Source organism: Oryctolagus cuniculus, unplaced genomic scaffold, assembly GCF_964237555.1.
Source record: "Oryctolagus cuniculus unplaced genomic scaffold, mOryCun1.1 SCAFFOLD_57, whole genome shotgun sequence".
NCBI lineage: Eukaryota > Metazoa > Chordata > Mammalia > Lagomorpha > Leporidae > Oryctolagus > Oryctolagus cuniculus.
The window spans coordinates 124,375-140,771 of NW_027208388.1; positions in this window are offsets into that span (position 1 = coordinate 124,375).

Consider the following 16,397-nt stretch of genomic DNA (forward strand, 5'->3'; position numbering starts at 1 on the left):
TTGTTGGTAGATTTCTGCATGTGAGCCATTCTAACCGGGGTGAGGTGAAACCTCATGGTGGTTTTGATTTGCATTTCCCTGATTGCCAATGACCTTGAACATTTTTTCATGTGCCTGTTGGCCATTTGGATTTCCTCTTTTGAAAAATGTCTATTGAGGTCCTTGGCCCATCTCTTAAGTGGGTTGTTGGTTTTGTTTTTGTGGAGTTTCTTGATCTCTTTGTAGATTCTGGTTATTAACCCTTTGTCTGTTGCATAGTTTGCAAATATTTTTTCCCATTCTGTCGGTTGTCTTTTCACTCTCCTGACTGTTTCTTTTGCAGTACAGAAACTTCTCAATTTGATGCAATCCCAATAGTTGATTTTGGCTTTGACTGCCTGTGCCTCCCGGGTCTTTTCCAGAAATTCTTTGCCTGTGCCAATATCTTGAAGGGTTTCTCCAATGTTCTCTAGTAACTTGATGGTGTCAGGTCGTAGATTTAGGTCTTTAATCCATGTTGAGTGGATTTTTGTGTAAGGTGTAAGGTAGGGGTCTTGCTTCATGATTCTGCACGTGGAAATCCAATTTTCCCAGCACCATTTATTGAATAGACTGTCCTTGCTCCAGGAATTAGTTTTAGATCCTTGATCAAATATAAGTTGGCTGTAGATGTTTGGGTTGATTTCTGGTGTTTCAATTCTGTTCCATTGGTCTATCCATCTGTTTCTGTACCAGTACCATGCTGTTTTAATTACAACTGCCCTGTAGTATGTCCTGAAATCTGGTATTGTGATGCCTCCGGCTTTGTTTTTGTTGTACAAGATTGCTTTAGCTATTCGAGGTCTCTTGTGCCTCCATATAAATTTCAGCACCATTTTTTCCAGATCTGAGAAGAAGGTCTTCGGTATCTTGATTGGGATTGCATTGAATCTGTAAATTGCTTTTGGGAGAATGGACATTTTGATGATATTGATTCTTCCAATCCATGAGCATGGAAGATTTTTCCATTTCTTGGTATCCTTTTCTATTTCTTTCTTTAAGGTTTTGTAATTTTCATCGTAGAGATCTTTAACGTCTTTGGTTAAGTTTATTCCAAGGTATTTGATTGTTTTTGTAGCTATTGTGAATGGGATTGATCTTAGAAGTTCTTCCTCAGCCATGGCATTGTCTGTGTATACAAAGGCTGTTGATTTTTGTGCATTGATTTTATACCCTGCTACTTTGCCAAACTCTTCTATGAGTTCCAATAGTCTCTTAGTAGAGTTCTTTGGGTCCCCTAAATACAGAATCATGTCATCTGCAAAGAGGGATAGTTTGAGTTCTTCCTTCCCAATTTGTATCCCTTTAATTTCTTTTTCTTGCCTAATAGCTCTGGCTAGAACCTCCAGAACTATATTGAATAGCAGTGGTGAGAGTGGGCATCCCTGTCTGGTTCCAGATCTCAGTGGAAATGCTTCCAACTTTTCCCCATTCAATAGGATGTTGGCTGTGGGTTTTTCATAGATTGCTTTGATTGTATTGAGGAATGTTCCTTCCAAACCCAGTTTGCTTAGAGTTTTCATCATGAACGGGTGTTGTATTTTATCAAATGCTTTCTCGGCATCTATTGAGATAATCATATGGTTTTTCTTCTGCAGTCTGTTAATGTGGTGTATCACATTGATTGTCTTGCGCACATTAAACCATCCCTGCATACCAGGGATAAATCCCACTTGGTCTGGGTGGATGATCTTTCTGATGTGTTGTTGCATTCTATTGGCGAGAATTTTATTGAGGATTTTTGCATCTATGTTCATCAGGGATATTGGTCTGTAATTCTCTTTCAGTGCTGCATCTTTTTCCGGCTTAGGAATTAAGGTGATGCTGGCTTCATAGAAAGAATTTGGGAGGACTCCCTCTTCTTCGATTGTTCTGAATAGTTTGAGAAGAATTGGAGTTAGTTCTTCTTTAAACGTCTGGTAGAATTCAGCAGTGAATCCATCTGGTCCTGGGCTTTTCTTTGTTGGGAGGGCCTTTATTACTGTTTCAATTTCTGTCTCAGTTATGGGTCTGTTTAGGTTTTCGATGTCTTCCTGGTTCAATTTAGGCAGGTTGCATGTGTCCAGGAATCTATCCATTTCTGATAGGTTTCCCTGTTTGCTGGCATACAAGTCCTTGTAGTAATTTCTGATGATTCTTTTTATTTCTGTGGTGTCTGTTGTTACATTTCCTTTTTCATCTCTGATTTTATTGATTTGGGTCTTTTCTCTTCTTTTTTTAGTTAGTTGGGCCAATGGGGTGTCAATTTTGTTTATTTTTTCAAAAAACCAGCTCTTCGTTTGGCTGATTTTTTGTAATGTTTTTCTTGATTCAATCCTGTTAATTTCTTCTCTGATTTTAATTATTTCTCTTCTCCTACTAGATTTGGGTCTGATTTGCTGTAGGTTTTCTAGATCCTTGAGGTGAATTGAAAGCTCATCTATTTGGTGCCTTTCCAATTTCTTGATGTAGGCACCTATTGATATAAACTTTCCTCTTAACACTGCTTTTGCTGCGTCCCATAAGTTTTGGTATGTTGTGCTGTTATCCTCATTTACTTCCAGAAAGTTTTTGATTTCTCTTTTGATTTCTTCTATGACCCATTGTTCATTCAGGAGCATGTTGTTCAATCTCCATGTGTTTGCGTATGCTCTAGGGATTCCTGAGTTGGTAATTTCCAACTTCATTCCTTTATGGTCTGAGAAGCTGCATGGTATGATTCTAATTCTTTTGAATTTGCTGAGGCTTGCTTTATGGCCTAGTATGTGGTCAATCCTAGAGAAGCTTCCATGTACTGCTGAGAAGAATGTAAAATCTTTAGCTGTAGGATTGAAAGTTCTGTATATATCTGTTAGATCCATTTGGGCTATAGTGTCGTTTAAATCTACTGTATCCTTGTTGATCTTCTGACCGGATGATCTGTCTATTTCTGAGAGTGGAGTGTTGAAGTCCCCCAGTACTACTGTATTGGGGTCTAAGTCTCCCTTTAAGTCCGTTAATAAATCTTTTAGATAAACTGGTGCCCTGTAGTTAGGTGCATATACATTGATAATTGTTATATCTTCCTGTTGAATTGATCCCTTAATCATGATATAGTGTCCCTCTTTGTCTCTCTTAACAGTTTTTGTGGTAAAGTTTATGTTGTCCGATATTAAGATGGCTACACCCGCTCTTTTTTCATTTCTGTTGGCATGGTATATCTTTTTCCAGCCTTTCACTTTCAGTCTGTATGGATCTTTGTTGGAAAGATGTGTTTCTTGTAAGCAGCAAATAGATGGGTTTTGTTCCTTAACCCAATCAGCCAATCGGTGTCTTTTAACTGGACAGTTCAGGCCATTCACGTTCAAAGTGACTAATGATAAGTGGTAACTTTGCCCTGCCATTTGCCAAAGATAAGTTCTAATATATGCTTTGAATTCCCTGTGATCTTTTGCTGTGAGGTTTCCTTCCTTGGTTTCCTTCCTTTACCTTCTTTCATATTGATGACCGTGTTTCTGTGTTTCTGTGTGTAACACATCTTTAAGCATCTTTTGCAGGGCTGGACGAGTGGCAACAAATTCTTTCAATTTCTGTTTGCAATGAAAAGTCTTTATTTCACCTTCATTCACAAATGATAGCTTTGCGGGATATAATATTCTGGGCTGGCAGTTGTTCTCTCTTAGTACCTGGGCTATATCTCGCCATTCCCTCCTAGCTTTTAGAGTTTCTGATGAGAAGTCAGCTGTGAGTCTGATTGGAGATCCTCTGAGAGTAATCTGACGTTTCTCTTTTGCACATTTTAGGATCTTTTCTTTATGTTTCACTGTGGAGAGTTTAATTACAACGTGTCGTGGTGAGGATCTCTTTTGGTCGTGTTTATTAGGGGTTCTGTGGGCTTCCTGTACTAGGATTTCTCTGTCCTTCTCCAAACCTGGGAAATTTTCTGCTAATATCTCACTAAAAAGGCCTTCTAATCCTTTCTCCCTCTCCATGCCTTCAGGAACTCCTAGAACCCGAATGTTGGGTTTTTTAATAGTATCCTGAAGATTCCCGACAATATGTTTCAGATTTCTAATTTCCTCATCTTTTCTTTGGTCTGACTGTATCCTTTCCTGTTCTCTGTCTTCTAAGTCCGATATTCTCTCTTCTGCTTCACCCATTCTGTTTGTAAGGCTCTCTATTGTGTTTTTCATTTGATCTATTGAATTCTTCACTTCAGTCACTATCCCAGTTTCCTGTTGTACTAGTTGTTTCGTTTCATTTTGATTCCTCCTTAATATTTCATTTTCACGAGAGAGATTTTCTATCTTGTCCAGTAAGGATTTGTGTAGTTCCAGAATTTGTTTTTGAGAACTTCTTAATGTTCTTATCAATTTTTTGAGATCTGCTTCTTGCATTTCTTCTATGTCATCATCTTCATAATCTTGAATTGGGGTGTCTTTTTCATTTGAGGGCGTCATGGTGACTTCCTTGTTTTTATTACCTTGGTTTTTGCGTTTGTTATTTGGCATATTGGAGATATTTGGTTTCTTCACTGTGGTGCTTTTTCTTGTTATACTATGACTCTAGATTAAGTGGACTATTTGTTTTTGATGGAGCCTTAGGGCTTGAGATGGGTGTGGCCTGAGAGCTCTGTTTGGTGTGCCAAAGGTGACACTCCCAGGTTAGGCGTGGTAAATCTCTCTCTCTCTCTCTCTTTTTTTTTTTTTTTGATTCAAAAGGGAAGTAATTCCGCGCAGCTGAACGAAGTTGGAGGTAGTTAGCAGGCAAATGATATACCCACAGGAGCCAGAGATCGGAAGCTCTTTCCCAAGATCCCCACAGGGAATCTGTTCGGCCCTCAGAGTGGGCTCAAATTCTCCTTCAGCCTCCCACTGGGTTGCCAAAGTTACGGAATTGTAGCGTCTCTGGAGAGTGCTCACGTGAATTCTGTGAGTTCTCTCCCCCACCGTCTCTTTTTTCACAGTCTCAGTTCAGTAGCACCACAAATTTACTAGCTCCTAATCTCCTGTTAATTCGCCCCGCCCAGAGTCAGGTTTTTCTGCTAGGCTCAGGGCCGGTGCAGACCTGAGGTCGCTCTGCTTATGACGTATGTCCAAGATGGCGCCTGCTCTTTGTCTTGCTCGCCCTTGAGAGGTGAGCGGAGAGAGAGAAACCCGTGTCCGTACTAGTCACCCTTTTCTCTCTCTCTCTCTCTCTCTTCCAGTTAGCCTTGTGAACTTCCCCCCCCCCCGGGGGTCGTTCCCTCTAGTCTCCTCTCTCCGCTTGCCTGCCGGTGTCTCGGGCTATTGAGGTTCTGCTCACCTCGCGTTCCAGCGCTGGTGTGTTGAGTCTGCCGCTGATGTCCCGAACTGTGGGCTCCCACGCTCTCCACGCAGGTCCGCTGTGAGTCACGCGTTCCGGAAGAGTTTCTTCTGCTGTTTCCTCCCCTACTCTTCCTTGAACCTGCAGTATCTCCACTTTTATTAAACTATCTCTCCCCAGACTATCAGTGTGCTCCCTTCCTATTCCGCCATCTTCACTGCTCTCACATTTTCTATTAACTTTTAAGACTCATATCATCCCAGATCTCATAATGAAAATACAGCATTACTTTTTCCTATATGAGAACATTCTATGAGCATCACGGTTATATGATTTCATGAATATTTATTTTTGTTCAACAGTGCATTTCTATCCAGTTTATTTATTTATTTATTTTTGACAGGCAGAGTGTACAGTGAGAGAGAGACTTTCCATTGGTTCATCCCCCAAATGGTCACTGCAGCCAGCACGCTGATCCAAAGCCAGGAGCCAAGTGTTCCTCCTGGTCTCCCATGTGGGTGCAGGGCCCAAGCACTTGGGCCATCCTCCACTTCACTCCCGAGCTACAGCAGAGAGCTGGACAGGAAGAGGAGTGACTGGGACAGAATCTGGTGCCCCGACCGGGATTAGAACCCGGGGTGCCAGCACCACAGGTGGAGGATTAACCTATTGAGCCACGGCGCCGGCCTCTACCCAGTTTAATGAAGAACGATTACTTCCCTTTTTCCACGTCAGACATGTCCAAGGAACAAAGCAGGACTAATGACTGATCTGTTTTTTAGCCCATTTCTGTCATTTAATCTTGCACATTTGCTTTAAAATTTCTTTGACTTACCAGAAACAAAGGCCAGTTGTCCAAAAATCCCCCTCATTGTCATGTTTGTTCTGGATTCTCTTAAGTTGTCCTTGAATATTTTATTCTATACTCTGAAAATCCTTCAGAAACACAATTTTAAAGTGAAATCTTTCTAAGTTCAAATTAAACATGGCATACTCCAAACTTCTAAGGAAACAAACAAAAATTCCCAGACCTATGCAAAGTGTAAATAAGCAGAAGATATTTTTAAATTTCTTTTGTTAAACTAACATTAACATCAATGATGAGGCAAGTGGACCAGGATTTAAAAGCAGCCCTTTCATAAACAGAGATACAAATAGGCTAAGCAAAGTATTATGAAATAATAAATGAAATCATGTATGAAAATATAATAAACTACAAGCAAGAGATAATTAAAAATATAAGATTTGTTAATGTTACCAAGTCATCTAAACAGGTGAAAAATACAAAAAGGAAATCACGTGATCAGTTAGATTACATGTTGAAAAGCATTTAATAGAATTCTGCATCTAGTGAAAAAATACGTGCTATCAGTAAAAATAAACAAACAAACGTGACTTCCTCAATCTGGTCAAGAACAAAGGGAACCTACAACGAACAACACAGCTAATACAGGACCACTGACAGCTTTCTTCCCTGGAAGTAAGCCTGGATCAGGAGGCTGCCACTATTTATCTTCAACTTCCTACTGGAGGGTCGTCAGGGAAATAAAATGGCAAAAAGTAAATCAAAGGTGTAAAGATAATTTCTAAGGAATAAAACTGTCATATAGTATGACACTTACATAGAGATAATTCATAAAAATCTAAAAAAATACAAATAATAAACAAATGTAATGAGATTACTAGAAAGATTTCCACTACTTACTAAGTACCAGCAAGAGATAAAAAAATATTAAAGGGCAAGAAGCAGAGTAGAAAACAAATATCTACAAGAGATAAAACGATTATATTATGTAATAATTGTAAACATTCACAAGATAAATATCAAAACCACCACAAATGACACACAGAGAAATGAGTTACAAATATGAAGAAAGGGAAAAGGCCCAGAAGCCAATAAACAGCCAATACTCTCTACCTCACCCTAAGCAGGTTACTGCAGCCTCAGGTGGGATTCTCCCAGGAAGACCCTTGGGGAGGCAGGAGGGTCCCAGCAGGGGACTGGTGAAAGGGTGCAGCCCTGGGGGAGGCCCTTGGCCCCTGAACCCAGGCCTCCCCTCTCTACCATCTGGAGTGGCCTGGAGTTCCCGTCCCTGCTGTAAAGATGCTGATTTGTTGCGTCTTCTGTGTCGTCCATGCTGACGGCTATGCGAGCTGTCCGATCAGACCCGGTGGTGTAAGAAACGTAATCTTGCAGGATTTTGATGTCATAATAGTGCAGTTCCGCCGCCGAGAGAGGTCCGAGGAGCGCGTTCTGAAGAAGAGGGCTCAGATCCGCGATGCTGCGGTGCGGCGAGAGCAGCGGCGGCGCCGGCGGCGGCACCAGGAACGGGCAGTGCAGCTCCTCCAGCTTCCCGCTGACCATGCGGAATCGCCCGTGGTTCTCGTGAAGACGGACGCCAGGAACTTCCGCTCGGCCTTCAGCCCAGACACGGCCATCTTCCCTCATCTCCGGCGGGAGGGGAGCAGGCCCGAGCCCCGTCATGGTCAAGGCCGCGACCTCCCCGCGGGGCGCCCAGGCCCTGCTCCCGGGCTCCGCCTCTCCCCGCGGCCCCGGCCCTCTGTCGGAGCGCGGCAGGAAAATGACTTACTAGTCTTAAATGAACATAAATTTCTGCAGGTCTAACAAGCGCCAGTGTGATGCTGGATCTGCGATTTCATGGAGCCATTCTTTGTGTAGCTGTGAGTCTAGGGCACAGTGTGTCGTTTTTAAATTGTAATTTAAAAACAAGCTCCTAATTGTGTTCTCTCCTTTTATTCACTCTTTGGTTAACTGAATTTCCAGAGAGTATTTCTCAATTTTCATTTAATATAGGTTTCGTTTGTATGATTTGGGGGGAGTTAAGGTTTCTGTTGTCATTTATTACTTAATTTTTGTGAATCTTGCTTTAAATGCAAAATTCTATTTTATGTAGCAAGTGTGATTTCTTTAAAGCCTGGCCACTAATTTTGCAAATAGAAATGCAGAGAAACTACTTGTATGTAAATTTCAAGCCAGGGGCCAAAGCTGTGGCCCAGCCCCTTAATGCCTTGGCCTTCAGCAATGGCATCCCATGTGTTCCCTTTATATCTAAAACACATTTAACTGCTTTCTGTATTTTATCTGGCAAGAAAACTTTCAGTTGTAGTGTAGATTAAATGTAGTGAGTTATAAAAATATGATGTTCTCATTTTAATCTAATTCATCTAAACCTACAAATATGGATTTTTAAAATTGGGTTTATGTTCTCCAAATCTTTATTATTTTGTTGTTTATTTAATATAGCCAACATACCTGGGTAATTGAAATCTTTTATAACTTATGTGTGAGTTTCCAATTGCAATACATTTTGCCTCATTGATTTCTCGTTTGCTGTGTTTTTGTACAATATTTCCTTACTTTTTGCCAAAATATCATAGTTCTTTGTTAAAGGCTTTAAACTTCAGTTACATTCTGTCTAATATTTGGCCCAAGATGCCTTTTTTCCCTTCTGTTTGAGAATAATAATTTTTTTTGTCTAATGAGCCATGATAAAATACTCTGAGATATCCGAACCCATGGTTTCTAATGTTTATCACATCCTTATTTATTTATTTATTTATTTATTGACAGGCAGAGTGGACAGTGAGAGAGAGAGAGACTGTGGCCAGCACGCTGCCACCAGCGCACCACGCTGATCCAAAGCCAGGAGCCAGGTGCTTCTCCTGGTCTCCCATGCGGGTGCAGGGCCCAAGCACTTGGGCCATCCTCCACTGCACTCCCGGGCCACAGCAGAGAGCTGGACTGGAAGAGAGGCAACTGGGACAGAATCCGGCACCACGACAGGGACTAGAACCCAGGGTGCTGGCGCCGCAGGTGGAGGATTAGCCTATTGAGTTGCGGCGCCGGCCCACATCCTCATTTTTAAGTGTACATCAGTTTTGGTTCATTTTAAATTTTACTGTTGTTATTGAAGGGTGGTGGCTCCCACACCAATACTGCTCTAGCTGGGTCTCTAGGATGCCCAGTTCTCCAGGAGCTTCACTTTGTACTTTGATTTCCACTTGTCTCTCCTCTGGAAGCACTGGCAATGATCTCCAGGGGTGTGCCCTCAGGCTGCAGTGTGCACAGTGAGTCAGACAGCTCTGAGCGTAGTTCCATATTGGTTTTCCAGGCTGATACTGGAGCTGCCCGAGCCTGAGAAAGTTGTGATCCCCATCCTGCTGCCTTAGCTTGGCTCTGCTCCTGCTGCAGCTCCAGGTCCTTCAGCCTCTGCACCCCCGGCCTTGATCCTAAGATACCTGAAAAGCTCCCGGCACCAGATCCCTGTGTCGCATGCTGCATCTTGCTGTCCCCACAGTGTGCACTGGCCTTTTCCCTTGGCCCTTGCTGCTCCAGCTGATTTTCTGCAGCAGCCCAGGGCCAGGTCTTGGTTGCTGTAACCTGTGTCCCTCTCTTTGGCCAAACAATTCCATCCATCCTGGGCCTCCAGAAGCAGTTCTTGGATCCCTGATGACTGTTGGCTGAAATCAGGAGCCAGAATCTACACAGCTCAGCATCCTGGTTCACCCCTCAAGTGGCAGCAATAGCCAGAGCTGAGCCAAGCAGAATCCAGGAGCCAGGAGCTTCTTCTGGTTCTCCCACATAGATGCAGGGGCCCAAGCACTTGAGCCACCATCTGCTGCTTGCCCAGGCCATAAACAGAGAGCCGTATCAGAAGAGGAGCAGCCAGCCCATGCACTTGCACCCATGTGGGATACTGGTTCTGCAAGTGGATGCTTAGTCTGCTATGACACAGCACTAGCCCCCGATGTTACCTTTAAAATGTATGTATGTTTGTAGAAAGATTTAATCATGCTAATTACCAAATTATCTTTGGTTATGGTAAAATACTACTCTTTTAGCAATTTTAGATACACAATGCATTATTAATTGCGGCAAACAAGTGGTTTCATAGATTACTATAACATATCCTCCTGACTAACTGAAAATTTGTACCTTTTGGTCAACATTTTTCCTTTCCCCATCCTGCCCCATACCCTAGCCTCTGGTAACCACCTTTCTACTCTCTGTTTCTGTGAGATTTTTTTAATTCCACATATACATGAGATAATACAGTATTTGTCTTTGTCTATTCAGCTTATTTCACAATATAATGTCCTGTAATTTCACCTATGTTTCTGCAAATTGTGGAATTCTTTTCTTTATTAAAGCTAACTAGTATTTCATTACATATATATACACACATAGATATTTTAATTATTCATCCTTTTATTGATACTTAAGTAACTTCTTTATGTTGGTTGTTGTTAACAATGCTGAAATGAGCAGGGGAGTGGGGCTATCCCTTTAATATAATGATTTTAGTTCTTTTGTATATATATCCAGGAACACAGTTGGTGGATTATTTGACAGTTTTCTGTTCTCATTGCTTTGTTTTCCATGATGACTGATGTCCTACTTTACATCCTCATCAACTGCACAATCCCATTTGTCCATCCCTGCTTTTGGTGTCTGCAGATTTAGAGTCCTATCCAAGAAAGTACTGCTCAGAAGAGTAAAGCTTCCACCACGTGTTTTCTTACAGTAGATTTATAGTTTTGGGTATTGCATTTAAGTGTTTCATCAACTTTTAGTTGACTTTTGTATATGACATGGAAAAGAGACTAATTTCATTCTTCTATATTTGCATTTACAGTTTCCCCAAAACCATTTATCATGAGACTATCTTATCCACATTGTGCTTCTTTGATATGTCTGTCAAAAATAAGTTGACTTAAATCCTTGGATATTTTCTCTGGACTTTCCATCCTATTCCATTGGCCTATGTATCTGTTTCATGCTGGTGTCATACTGTTTAATTACAATAGCTTTATAATATATTTTCAAGGGAGAAGTGTGATACCTTCAGTTTTGTTCTTTGGGCTCAAGATTACTATGACTATGTAGTATATTTTCTGGTCCCAAGGAAATTTTAGATTTTTTTTCTATTTCTGAATAAAAGATTGTTTTTATTTTTATAGGAATTGAACTGAATGCATAGATTGCTTTGGGTCATATGCCTATTTTAATAATATTATTCCAATTTATTATGAGAGACTTTTTTAATTTATTTGTATCTTCTTTATTTCATCAATGTATTATAATTTTAGTGTATAAAATATTCACCTATGTGGACACATTATTTCCTAAAACATTATTTCTTCATGCTCCTATATATGGGATGATTTTCTTAATTTCTTTCCCAGATAACATATTATTCATCTGTAGAAACACTAATGATATTTATATTGATTTTAGAACTTGAGATTTCCTGAATTTATTTATTTTCTAACAGTTTTTTATTGGATTCATTATTATCACTGGCAAATAGAAACAATTTTACTTCTTCCTCTTATACAGATGATATTTTTGTTCTTGCCTAATAATTCTCTCTAGGATTTTCAGCATTACATGGAAAAGAAATGGTAAGCATGGACATATTTGTATTATTTCTGATCTTAGACAAAAGACTTTTTAAACTTTTCATCAGTGACTTTAATGTTAGCTCTGCTTTTATTGTTTATGGCTTTTATTGTGTTGAGGTATGTTCTTTCTGTGACAACTTTTAGAGAGTTCCCATGAACAAATTTGAATTTTCACAAGTTGTTTTTCTGTATCTGCTCATATAGTGACAATTTTATGATTTTTATTCTTTATTATGATAATATTGTATATCACACTTATTTTTAAATTTTAATTTAGAATATGCAAATTTAATGTATTTCATATATATAGATTTGGGAACATAGTGATACTTTCCATCCTACCATTCCTCCTGCCCATGGTCCCACTCTTCTTCCTCCTTCCATTCTTATTCCAATTATTTTTACTAAGATATATTTACAGTTAACATTATAGTCATAGGATTAATCCAACAATTAAGAGTTCAACAATTAGTATGAAAAAAAGGTTCCTCAACAGTCAAGATAAGGGCTGTTAAGATCATCACATATCAAAATGTCATTTTTGTTTTTAATTTGCATAGGAAAGCTGCAGAAGAAGACCCGAGTGCTTGGGCCTTGAACCCAGGTAGGAGACCTGGAAGAAGCACGTGCCTCCTCGCTTCAGCCTGGCCCAATCCCAGCCATTGTGGCCATTTAGGCAGTGAACCAGCAGAGAGAAGATATCTCTCTGTCTCTGTGTCTGTCTCTCTCCCTCTACTTAGCCTTATAAATAAATAAAATAATTATTTGCAAAACCTGTATATATGAAATAAAGGAAATCTAGTCCTTTATATAAAGTGATAAAATTTATAAAGACTCTAATCCCGCCGGCGCCGTGGCTCACTAGGCTAATCCTCTGCCTTGCGGCCCCAGCACACCGGGTTCTAGTCCCAGTTGGGGCACTAGATTCTGTCCCAGTTGTCCCTCTTCCAGGCCAGCTCTCTGCTGTGGCCAGGGAGTGCAGTGGAGGATGGCCCAGGTACTTGGGTCCTGCACCCCATGGGAGACCAGGATAGGTACCTGGCTCCTGCCATCGGATCAGCGCAGTGTGCCGGTTGCAGCGCGCCGGCCGCGGCGGCCATTGGAGGGTGAACCAACGGCAAAAAAGGAAGACCTTTCTCTCTGTCTCTCTCTCTCACTGTCCACTCTGCCTGTCAAAAAATAAAAAAAAAGACTCTAATCCCACTTCAGAGTGCTTGGTTTGATTCGCAGCTGTTTCCGATGCCAGGTTTTTGCTAATGCAGATGTTGGGAGGCAGTAGTGATAGCTCATGATATTGGGCTTCTGACAGGAGTACATTCCCAGCTCTTGGATTCAGCCCTGATACAGCCCTGGTTACTGTGGGTATTTGGAGGAGTAAGTCTGTATATAAGAGGTTTTCTCTTTTGTCTCTCCTGGCCTACCTGCCTCTCTTTATGTCTCTTTAACTCACACACACACATACAGACACACACAAACATATGTATTTTTTTTTTTGACAGGCAGAGTGGATAGTGAGAGAGACAGATTGAAAAGTCTTTCTTTTCCATTGGTTCACTCTCCAATGGCTGCTGTGGCCAGCACGCTGTGGCCAGCGCACCACGCTGACCCGAAGCCAGGAGCCAGGTGCTTTCTCCTGGTCTCCCATGCGGGTGCAGGGCCCAAGGACTTGGGCCATCCTCCACTGCACTCCCAGGCCAGAGCAGAGAGCTGGACAGAAAGAGGAGTGCCCAGGACAGAATCTGGTGCCCCAACCAGGGCTAGAACCTGGTGTGCCGGCTCCGCAGGCAGAGGATTAGCCTATTGAGCTGTGGCGCCGGCCACACATATGTAATTTTTAATATGACAATAATCAAGCAAAGCAACGACTAAAGAATATAACATGATATTGACTCATGTTTGAATAATTCAATTGAAACTACTGTGAGTTGTTTGAAGTATCAATGAAGAATGGAATATCTGCCTGAAAATATAACTTAGGAAAAGTCTGCAACACAAACAACCTATAGAGACTGGCTAGAAGAAAAGTATACAGAGCTGTCTGAGAACCTGCAGCAGATTCTGTTCTCCAAAAACTCCTGGTCTGATCCATAAATGCAGTACAATCTCCCAAATGCTGTTTCAGCAATTCCTTAAAAACTTCATTGGCTGACTTGTATATTAGCAGAGGGTAACTCTCACCACTGCAGAATGTTGCATGTTTATTTGTAGGCTGATATTAACCACTTCTACTATATCATCTATACAACCAATAAAGACCATTTCAGACTTCATATCCCATAGGAATTTAGCAAATTCTAAATTCTGATTTTAATCCTATGTAACAAATATGCCTTTATTGTGGCATCAGAAGACCTGGAGACCAATATACAATCAGCTTTGATGGCTCTAATTTCTTATAACCATGAAAATTTTACCTTATCACATTTATTTGTTTCATTTTAACTTAAAGCCCTCATAAATCTCCTATAATATGATATAAAACAAAATGAGAAATAATCAATCAACTTACTGGAGATGTATTCATTTCCTTTGGTCTTGGAAACATGTAGAGGTCTCTACAACTATACCTGGAAGAGAAGGTAAATGCAGGGAATCATGAGAGAATTGGCCTGACTTGCTCTTAGAGTCCACAGTGCTAATGAAGATCATGCAAATACAGAATAACCGACACCTTAGCTGGAGAAACAAAATAAAAATCAACCTCCCTATGGAGAATTAGCACTGTACAATTGAAAACAGGCAGAAGACTTTTGAAAGAGCACACAAAATTAGAGTAATTGGCAGTGATTAAATCTAGTTATCCTTAGGTTAATGGGAATATCAACATATATGATACCAACACACTTTGAAAAGTATTTGCCTACTGGAGTTTACTTTATTAAATAGTGATATTATGAAGAAACCTGGGACTTGCCTGTTGGAGATACAAGGTCTAGGAAAGAATCAGGACAAACCACCAGACTTGAGAAGGTTGAATACAGGTTAGACTACTGCTTGGGGCAACCATATCCCATATGCACATTCTTGGATTGTGTCCTTGCTATTACATACCTAAAATACATAATCTGAGATGATGGATAGGTACTTGGATTCCTGCTACCCTCATATGAGACCCAGATGGATTCCTGGCTCCTGGCTTCAGCCTGGAATAGCCCTGGCTGTTAGGACATTTGGCAAGTGAATTAACCAGCAGATGGAACATCTCTCTCTTCCCTTTTCTCATGCTCTGCCTTTCAAATAAATACTTTAAAAATTACAAATAAAATTACAACAAAAAGCCTCTGTTGATTTGTAATACATCAAATGCTGATACACTTTGCTGAGTGTGGAAAAATTTAATAGTATGCCAAATACAATCAAGAGAGCTTCACATAGATATTATCATGGGCATGATTCATGCCGACTATGTCAGCAAGGATGTCAGCAAGACCACTGCCACTTAAACTGCTTGAACATCATGAGCATTGGTTTACAATTTCTATAAAGTAAATGCTTCTACTTAAAATCCATGGTATCTGACATCTATTAATCATTTGACATTTGTCAACAGACAATGTCCTAGAGCACGCTTTGTTACATCTTTCTCATATGGTACAAAGAACCTGACAATTCCTGAGCCACCAGAAAAAACTATCAGGATACAGGGAGATTCAGCATTATCTCCAAATACAAAATGCAGAGAGGATAGGTTTCAAACAGTTCACATTCTGGGAATAACAAAGGCAGAATGAAGCAATGGGAGTGTGTAATGGGGTGATATTTCAGATATGACAAGTCAGCCCTTCACTGAAAGTCACATCTCCAAGATCCCTCCAATAAATATCATTTACTAGGCCCTTGTCTATCTTTCTCATCTACTCACATCTTCCTTGCACTCAGGCTTTGGTAGCTTACAGATGAGGTGAGTTAGCATCACTCAATCTTGGTCACCCTGGACCACGGGATCAATAATTGCTTGGGCCATGAAAAGCTAGGGCCTTTACCACTCTAGGACTCCTTTGCCTCTACTATGAAGCTCCAGGGAGAGGGTTTGGCCAGAAGAGTGGATCCTGAATCTTGGGGTCCAAGTCTCCATTCAGCATGAACATTTTGTTAAAAAGAAAACAGACTCATCATCCAGTACCCTAATTTTCCTCATAGAATCAACTGTCTTTGGACAATATATTTGGATAAACTTATTAAACTCAAACAAGGGTACTGGGAAGGCCACACATAGGAATGAACCAGAAGCTTCATTGACTGATGAGACATGACAAAACCCCACAAATTCAACTGCCTCATAGTAACAGATCTCATACACACTGTATGGTGATTTTGCTGGAAATTTGGGGGAATGTTTCACTCGTATTTATAATGTTCTAATGCTTCATTGGATAAGCCAAAATGGCAAATGACTAAATCAGTTATAAAACTTGTGCTATGGTTTGAAAATTTCTTATCAAAAGTGCTTGGTAACAGGGGCTGGAATCGTGATGTGGTGGATACAACTGCCGCCTGCAACACCAGTATACCATGTGGGCAAGAGTTTGTGTCCCAGAGACTCCACTTCAATCCAACTCCCCGATAATGACCTAAGAAAAGCAATAGAAGATGGTCCAGGTGTTTGGGCTATTGCTACACATGTGGGAGACTTAGCTGATGCTCTTGACTTTGGTCTGGCCCATCTCTGACTTTTTCAGCCTTCAGGCAAG